Here is a 7,473-nt window from a genome sequence, read left to right as displayed (position 1 = left end):
TAGCAATTCCCCAGCAGCCTACACTTAGTGCAGCATAGCTAAAGGAGGATTCAGAGTCACCTGATCAAGCCCTAACTATATGATTTAGCAAAAAGTAATCTGCATAGCAATTTAATTAAAAACATCTAGATAACATCTTATTTCATAGTGTAATCTTCATGTGCTTTGTCCAAAGCACACTCTCTGTTGATTCACTTGTTAATTATAGTCACAGGATTAACTCACTGTGTCCTTAGGGATTCCCTAGCTTAGCTCGTAGCCAAGTCACTAGCAGCATGGCCTCTTCACCTGTCCCTCACACACTTTCCTGCTCAATGTGTCAGATATTTAGTGACTCCTCAGCCTTCTTTAGTGATAACAATGCTTGTAATAAATGCTGCCTATTTGCAACTCTGGAGACCAGAATGACTAAATTGGAAACTCTGCTTCGAACCCACGAAAAACCCATGGGTAGCCAGGCTGCTGTAGCCAATGCAGCCGAGGGTAATACCTGCTTGGCAGCTTGTCCCGAGCAGCTGGGAAAACAGCTGGATGATGGTGAGCAGGAAGAATAGTCCTAAACAGAAGATCCAGTACACTACCAACCCGTTCATTTGTCTAACCATTTTTCCCCACTCTGCGAAACACCCGCTGGGGATCAAAATCTCAAAATTAATGATTCTCTACTGAGACGTGAAGCTAGAGACACCAGCAACCATAGCTAATTGTTTTCCAGGGGCCAGAGCAGGTGACATTAAGGGAAATTTGGAGAGTTAACGTAAATTCAGGGAGCAGTCTTCAGCACAAGCTTATTAATCAACCAAAAATGAAGACAGACTTTTAATTCATTTGAAAGCCAGATGCTCAGCCTTATCCACCGTAGCTGCAAAACTAAGAAAAACAACAAAAAAACAAAACAGTCTTATTTGTGATTATCTATCGTGCACCTGGGTCTTACATAGTTTCTGTCTGATTTCTCAGACTTTTTTGTCTGATTTAGTACGCAGCTCAGAAATAATTATGAAATGATTACTGTGGGTGTTTATTGGGATGCGCACAGCCTCAACACGACACTCTGTTATTCGAGTCAACTGGCTTCTCTCAAAAGAGAGAAAACCCACCCACCACTTTTATTTACCATCTATGATTCAAAATGGCGGTACGGACACACGCAGCAGCTGCTCCCTGTCCCGACAAACAGTGTTCCTGTATTTGTTTTGCTCTTTTTCTTGTTTTTGATAACGCTCATACAGTCGGGATCTCCTTCTCTAAATCAAGAGAAGCAAATCCACCAGCTTTTCAATCATGGAAGAGCTACAAATCACACTGAGGAACTCCGGACTGCTTTGGAAGCATCTACCATCAGCTACCCCCGCTACTAAATCTCGCCCACAGTGGAAACATCTCAGGTGGTGCGAGAGGAGACAGAAGAGGGGTTAGTGCAGAGGCATCTGGAGTAGGCTAACGGCTATTCCACACAAATCCGCTATTCCAATCATCGTTTTGTCCAACATGTGCTCCCTGGACAACAGGCTTACTTGAGTCCACTTTGAGGTCTGTGAGGGAGTGCTGTGGCTCTTCATCTTTGTGGAAACCTGGCTTAACAATAACATTCACCACAGCACCATTCAACTCGACCGGCTAGCATGCTTTTGAGCAGACAGAGCTCTCGCCGAAAGGAGTAAGACTCACGGAGGGGGACTCTGCGAGCCTGTGGGCTACAACCAGCAGACTGAGAGACAGCTTCGTTTATCAGGCTGTCAGGATGCTGAATTCACTCCCTGCTCTCTCACACATGAACTCCAGACCTGCATTCACCTCTTCCCTCTGAACCCCCCACCTCCTCTAAACCACCACCATTGCCTTTTCACTGACTGTCCCAACCCAACTTGCACACGGACTTGCCCACAATCACTATGATTGTGTTGGACACTGCTGTTTATAAAATGATATAGTATTGTATTGTGTTGCACATAAGACTCCTATTTTATTTTTATCTTTTTACCTTCATAATGTTTTAGTGTACACTGAGGGCTATGGGAGCATTGCAGTTTCAAATTTCTGTGTATGACTGTGCATATGGTCTTTTACAATAAAACTGACTTTGACTTGACTTTGACTAATCACACTCTAGATCTTGTTTTAACATATGACATGGAAACTGAACATTTAACAGTGTTTCCTGAAAACCCTCTGCTGTCTGATCATTTCCTGATAACATTTACATTTACAATAATTGATTACACAGCAGGGGAGAGCAGACTTTATCACAGTAGATGTCTTTCTGAAAGTGCTAAGGTCTCAAATCAGAAGTACCTGACTCCGTGGTATAATTTTCAAACACGTAGCCTAAAGCAGATAACTCGTAAGCTGGAGAGGAAATGGCGTGTCACAAATTTAGAGGATCATCATTTAGCCTGGAGAAATAGTTTGCTAAATTATAAGAAAGCCCTCCGCAAAGCCAGAACATCTTACTATTCGTCACTGATTGAAGCAAATAAGTGCAAGCCTAGTGTCTTTGAAGATTTTCAGTCATCCAGGTCATCGTAGTTGAAGAAGCTTCACGGATGTTGATAAGAGGTGAAACATCTTTAAGAAACTTTATATTTGAAGTCCAGATGCTTTTCTTTCCAAGCTCCTAAGTCAACCCTAGGTTTCTTTTCAGCACTGGTAATGATGTCCTGAACTTCACACAAGACATTTTTACGATTAGAAAAAAAATGACTCATAATATACCCACATAGCAAAATTTGTGTGGCCCCGATCTGGCCCACACAATGTGCTTACACGTGGCCCACATACCGCAAAGAATGACGGCCCTTTGGTGGCCCAGATCTGGTTTGCCAGATGTGGCCCACACATGAACAGAGCAGTTTCAGCTCTGGCGCCTGAGATGTCAGCCTAATGTGTACCTTAATCAAGCCATGTAATAACAACATGTGCCAGAACATGTAAAACAGTGCAAAAGTAACATGACAAAACTCTGTTCGCACAGTGAATGGACTGATTCCTATATAGCGCTTCTAGTCTCCCTGATTACTCAAAGTGCTCTACACAACATGCCACATTCACCCAGTCACACACTTTCTCTAAACTGAGGGCTTCATAACTACGCTCATACACATTCACAATCTTGACATGCAGACTGGAGGATGCAGGGATCAAACCACTAACCTTCCGATCAGTAGGTGACCTGCTGTACCTCCTGAGCTACAGCCACCTGGTGGTAAACATGAGAAAACCACCACTAAGTTTTGGATAAAGTGTACACTCACAAACCTTTCAAACCTGCATTTGAAACATTGGCTACCATAGCAGTATAGTATTGCAACATGGCATTTGGATCTTCTAACTAAAATAGGGAAATGGGAACATAAATAGCGCCATCATTGCCAGACCTGGCCCACATCTGGTTGACATACACTCTGCCATGACACCAGGCAGCCAGAAGTGCCAGCATGATGCCAGATCCAGGCTAGACCTGTTTTCTATGAGCCTGGGACACATAAACCAAACCACAATTGAGCCAGATATGCAGTGTTTTATTATAGGCACATCCTATGTGAGGGTTCTGTTTTCTTGTTTGTGTCACAGAATAAAAGGCTGCGGGGGAAGCTCTTTCTTCGAAGTGGTCTGAGACCGAGGGCAGAAGGGCTGAGATACTTCCCTTGCTAGCATGTGAAAAACCGGTTAACCTGTTCATCTTGCTTCGTTAACGGGAATAAGTCTAAACCAGCGGGGCCTGTGGAAGCGCAGACCCAACAATAATATTCTATTAGAGTGATTATTGTGAAGAGGACTCTCCACATGAACAAATTGGAGTGTATATGTGTTTTTTCTTTCATTCAGCAGTAAAGCTGTTTTTTGAGATTTACGTATAGCTTTTTGAGTCCTGTGTTTGGGTCCTAACCTGCGTGCTACACAGCGAACCTGTCATTGATGGCCATTTTCAAGATCATACCAGACTTCTAAGGCTGCAATAAAGCAGAGTTTTAAGTTCATGTTTTGCCTCTGAGTCCAGCGTTTTGGGTCCTCTTCAACTGCCTGCACATAGCATATCATGACAGGTTTATTTCAGTGTTTTCAATTTTTCCTGAGTAAATCTGTTTGGCTGAGATTAGAGTCAAGCTTCATACCATATTAATCACAGTTAAATTAAGAGGGGATGGCAGTAAAAACTCCGGATCTGTGACATCATCAAGTACGCTGGTGTTCCAATTGTACAAATCGCGAGTCCGTGCTCGAGTTCTCTGCAAGTCTGTACGGACTCGCGTACTTGAGAATTGAGAAAGGGCCAGAGTGACTATTTAGAGTCCATCTGTCGTTATCCCATCCGGTAACGATCCTCTGCAGCTTTTTAAGTTCCACAAAGTTACAGAAATGGCAGTCTACAGTAGTCCTTATTAGTGAAAGGTGGGGTTAGCCTCAGTCTAATTCAGTCCGGTCTGTAAGTCTGACGTCATTAGCCATGTCTGGGCCCAAACTCCACTGCAGGTCCCAAGTCAAATGATCACTGCAGCATTACTGAGAGTTGAAAAACTGTTCTTTCAGTGCTTGAATCTGTAACAAAATGATCAGTGTGGCTGCTCTACCAGGTGTAGAGCAGCGTCAAAATCACATCACTGATTTAAGATGACAGAGCAACAAGATACAGCAACACAGAGTCTTCATTTCAACTTGGATCAAAAGTGTGGACTTCAAGCCATATACCAGATTTTAAATTGTGTCGATAGGGCATGTAAAACCAGAGGTATGTTAAAAAATACACACAATGTTTTTTCTGAACAAAACTGGTGTTTACAGCGGGAAGAAACAGTAAAAACAGTGTTTTCTACGGACAGCGCTAGCAAACACTCTCCGCTTGTGAGTGAAAAAAGAAAAAGAAAAAAACTATATCAATTCCCTCGTAAAGTGTACTATGTCAATCAATCAAAAAATGATATAGCAACATCTGGCATTTTGTTATTTAGGAAGAGGGGAAAGATTTAGGAGTGACACCAGCGAGAGAAAGTGGGCGAGTGAAAGAAAGAGAGAGTTTTCATATGTGAGACATTAGTGACGTTTAGTGTGTTGTGTAGTCATTGTTTTGTTTTGTGTGTCAGTTATACTGCTGAATGAAATAGTGGATGTCACATTTGCTCCAAAAAGGCCACCAAAGGTAGATTCCAGTGTAAACGCTGTTCCCACATGGCAAACAGGACTGATGCACCTCCTGCAGTCAGACCTGCAGGGTTTAGGCCTGTGGCATTCTCCTCTGTCTTATAGTGGACAGAAACTATTCTTTTGGAGTGGCACAAATCATTTGTGTGCGTTTTTATTTGATGCACCTGATTGTTCTGTAAATAGTTTTAAACGGTTATATAAAAAAACGCCTGAGGCCTTGGCTGCATGTTTAGGTAAATAGTACCATATAACTTTGTTATTTGCAAAACTTGTGCAGAATTTTTAGAAATGTATCATTTCACTGCAATTTTCATTTTCTCAAGTTATCTTTATTTAATATTAACTTGTGAGTAGGTCTTTTAAGCCAAGTTTAAAATTTACTCACATGCGTACTCATTTCTCTGACACCACCGTCTCTTCAATGCAGTCTTTACAGAATCTGTAGCTACATGAAAGAACAATAGGAATACTGAAGACATACCTGACAGCAGAGATCCTCCTCTGATCTGGAAGCCATTGAGTCTGTGAGTGAAACTGAAAAACAGCAGACAGGAAGTACAGTCAGTCCTGGCTCCCCTCCCTCCTCTACGACCTTCACTGAAACTTCCTTTGAGTCGTGTTTTTGCTCAAACTCACATTCAGTGTGTGGAGCGTCAGCAGCTTGAAGCAGCAGTGTTGGAGTTTTCCACTTTTCTCTCCTTTAGCTGGACTCACTCAGAGGAAGCTGCTAGTTTGGTCTGAACTCAGTCTGATCGTCTGTGCGTCTCTCTTTTCCAAGGATGAAGAACTTCCTGTTTCCTGCTTTGGCGCAGTTGGGTGATGTAAGAGTCAGAGCTTTATTCACCTTCCTCTTGTAAATCCTATAGCTTTGCCCACAGCATAGGTCTGTTTCAGTCTAAGGTTCAGACTTCTGAACTCTGCCTGCAGCTCAGAAAATATTAAGATGGAATTGAGATGGAATGTTACCTCTCTGATGTGGAAGGAGCCTGACCTGTTGCATGAGGTGTCCACTTCTAAGCATGGCTTGGGCTCTGGAACCAGTCTCCTAGAGAGGAACTGGATTGTTTCAGTCTGGAGCTGCACTCAGTAAGAGGCCGTGGGCAGGCATGGGTAATCTTGTATGCCCACGGCCTGCTGCCAGTTCATTGGGGTTTTATCAGCATCGCTCTGAGATAGGATATTTCTCATTTTAGAGATTGCGTAAATGCAAGAAAAGCAGTCTTACAAATTATTAAATATGCATATTAAAGTCATATCCTGAGATCTTTTGGTTTTTTTGTTTTTTAACACTAATGTCCCTTTTTCATTGGTACTTACTTGGCTTGACTCACAGCTCGTCTCTAATTGACTGGGTTTTGGTCATTTTCCAGTACAGTCAATTACAAACCTAATGTTTGTGTGGTCGTTAAAGCAACATGGCCAAAGGTCCTGTATATGACACTGATTCTATTTATATTATACAAAACCCATTTCCAGAAAACTTGGGACTATTTCTAAAACTGCAATAAACACTAAAATCTGCGATTTGGTACAGCATTTAAACATTTAGTTAACGGGCAAAGGGGTAAACAAAATATTTCAAGAAACACATTTAAACACTGATGCCTGCAACACATTCCAAAAAGGTTGGGACATGCAAGTTTACCATTGGGTCATATCCCCTGTTTTTTTTTTACAGACTTTATGTCTGTGAAGCCAGCCTGTTGTAATTTGTGCATAATGAGGCCTGTTGAAATACACATGGAGTTGCTAGGAAAAGAGCATATGTTCCTCCAAAGTTCTTGTGTAAGCCTCTGCATCAATGGTGCCTTCACAAATCCCCCATCACATGGACACTGATGCACGCCCATTTATCACAAAGGTTTGTTTTTGCACCTTTCTTTGGTAACAATCTGGATCAGGGGTTTTTTCTCGTCTTTGCAATGTATATGAGGTCCAGTTTCCCCCAAAACAAGCTGAAATGTGCACTCATCTTACCACAGAACACATTTCCATAGTCTTGCGTTCCATGTCAGGTGATCTTAAGCTGAAAAAACTTGTTAGCATTTCTGCACGAAATTGATATTCGCTTCCTCTTTCCTCTCTGCTTGCAAAGACTGAACCTTTGGTGGGTGCTTCCTTTATACCAAAGCTTGACATGCACATGAGTTATCTCTTAACCTGCTAATTGAGACGATTAGTAGATGCAGAAGTGGGAATGAGTACCATTACTTTGTTACTGTTCTTAAGTAGAATTTTCAGATATCTGTACTTTATTTGAGTATTTATATTTTTGCTCCCTACATTTTTAAACAAATACCTGTACATTCTACACTTTTAAAACAGACTCCT

General features: G+C 41.9%; 1 protein-coding gene across 1 annotated transcript in view; it reads left to right on the top strand.

The window, feature by feature from the left end:
* The first annotated feature begins 5,830 nt into the window (after positions 1-5,830).
* Positions 5,831-7,473, top strand: part of camta2 (calmodulin binding transcription activator 2) — a 38,610-nt gene continuing 36,967 nt past the window's right edge. Inside the window, exon 1 of the mRNA XM_039608779.1 lies at positions 5,831-5,963. The gene's annotated coding sequence lies outside the window, so the exon portion shown is untranslated. The remainder of the gene's footprint in view (positions 5,964-7,473) is intronic.

Source organism: Oreochromis aureus, linkage group 3, assembly GCF_013358895.1.
Source record: "Oreochromis aureus strain Israel breed Guangdong linkage group 3, ZZ_aureus, whole genome shotgun sequence".
Taxonomy (NCBI): Eukaryota; Metazoa; Chordata; class Actinopteri; order Cichliformes; family Cichlidae; genus Oreochromis; species Oreochromis aureus.
This window is presented reverse-complemented; position numbering and strand designations above follow the sequence as displayed.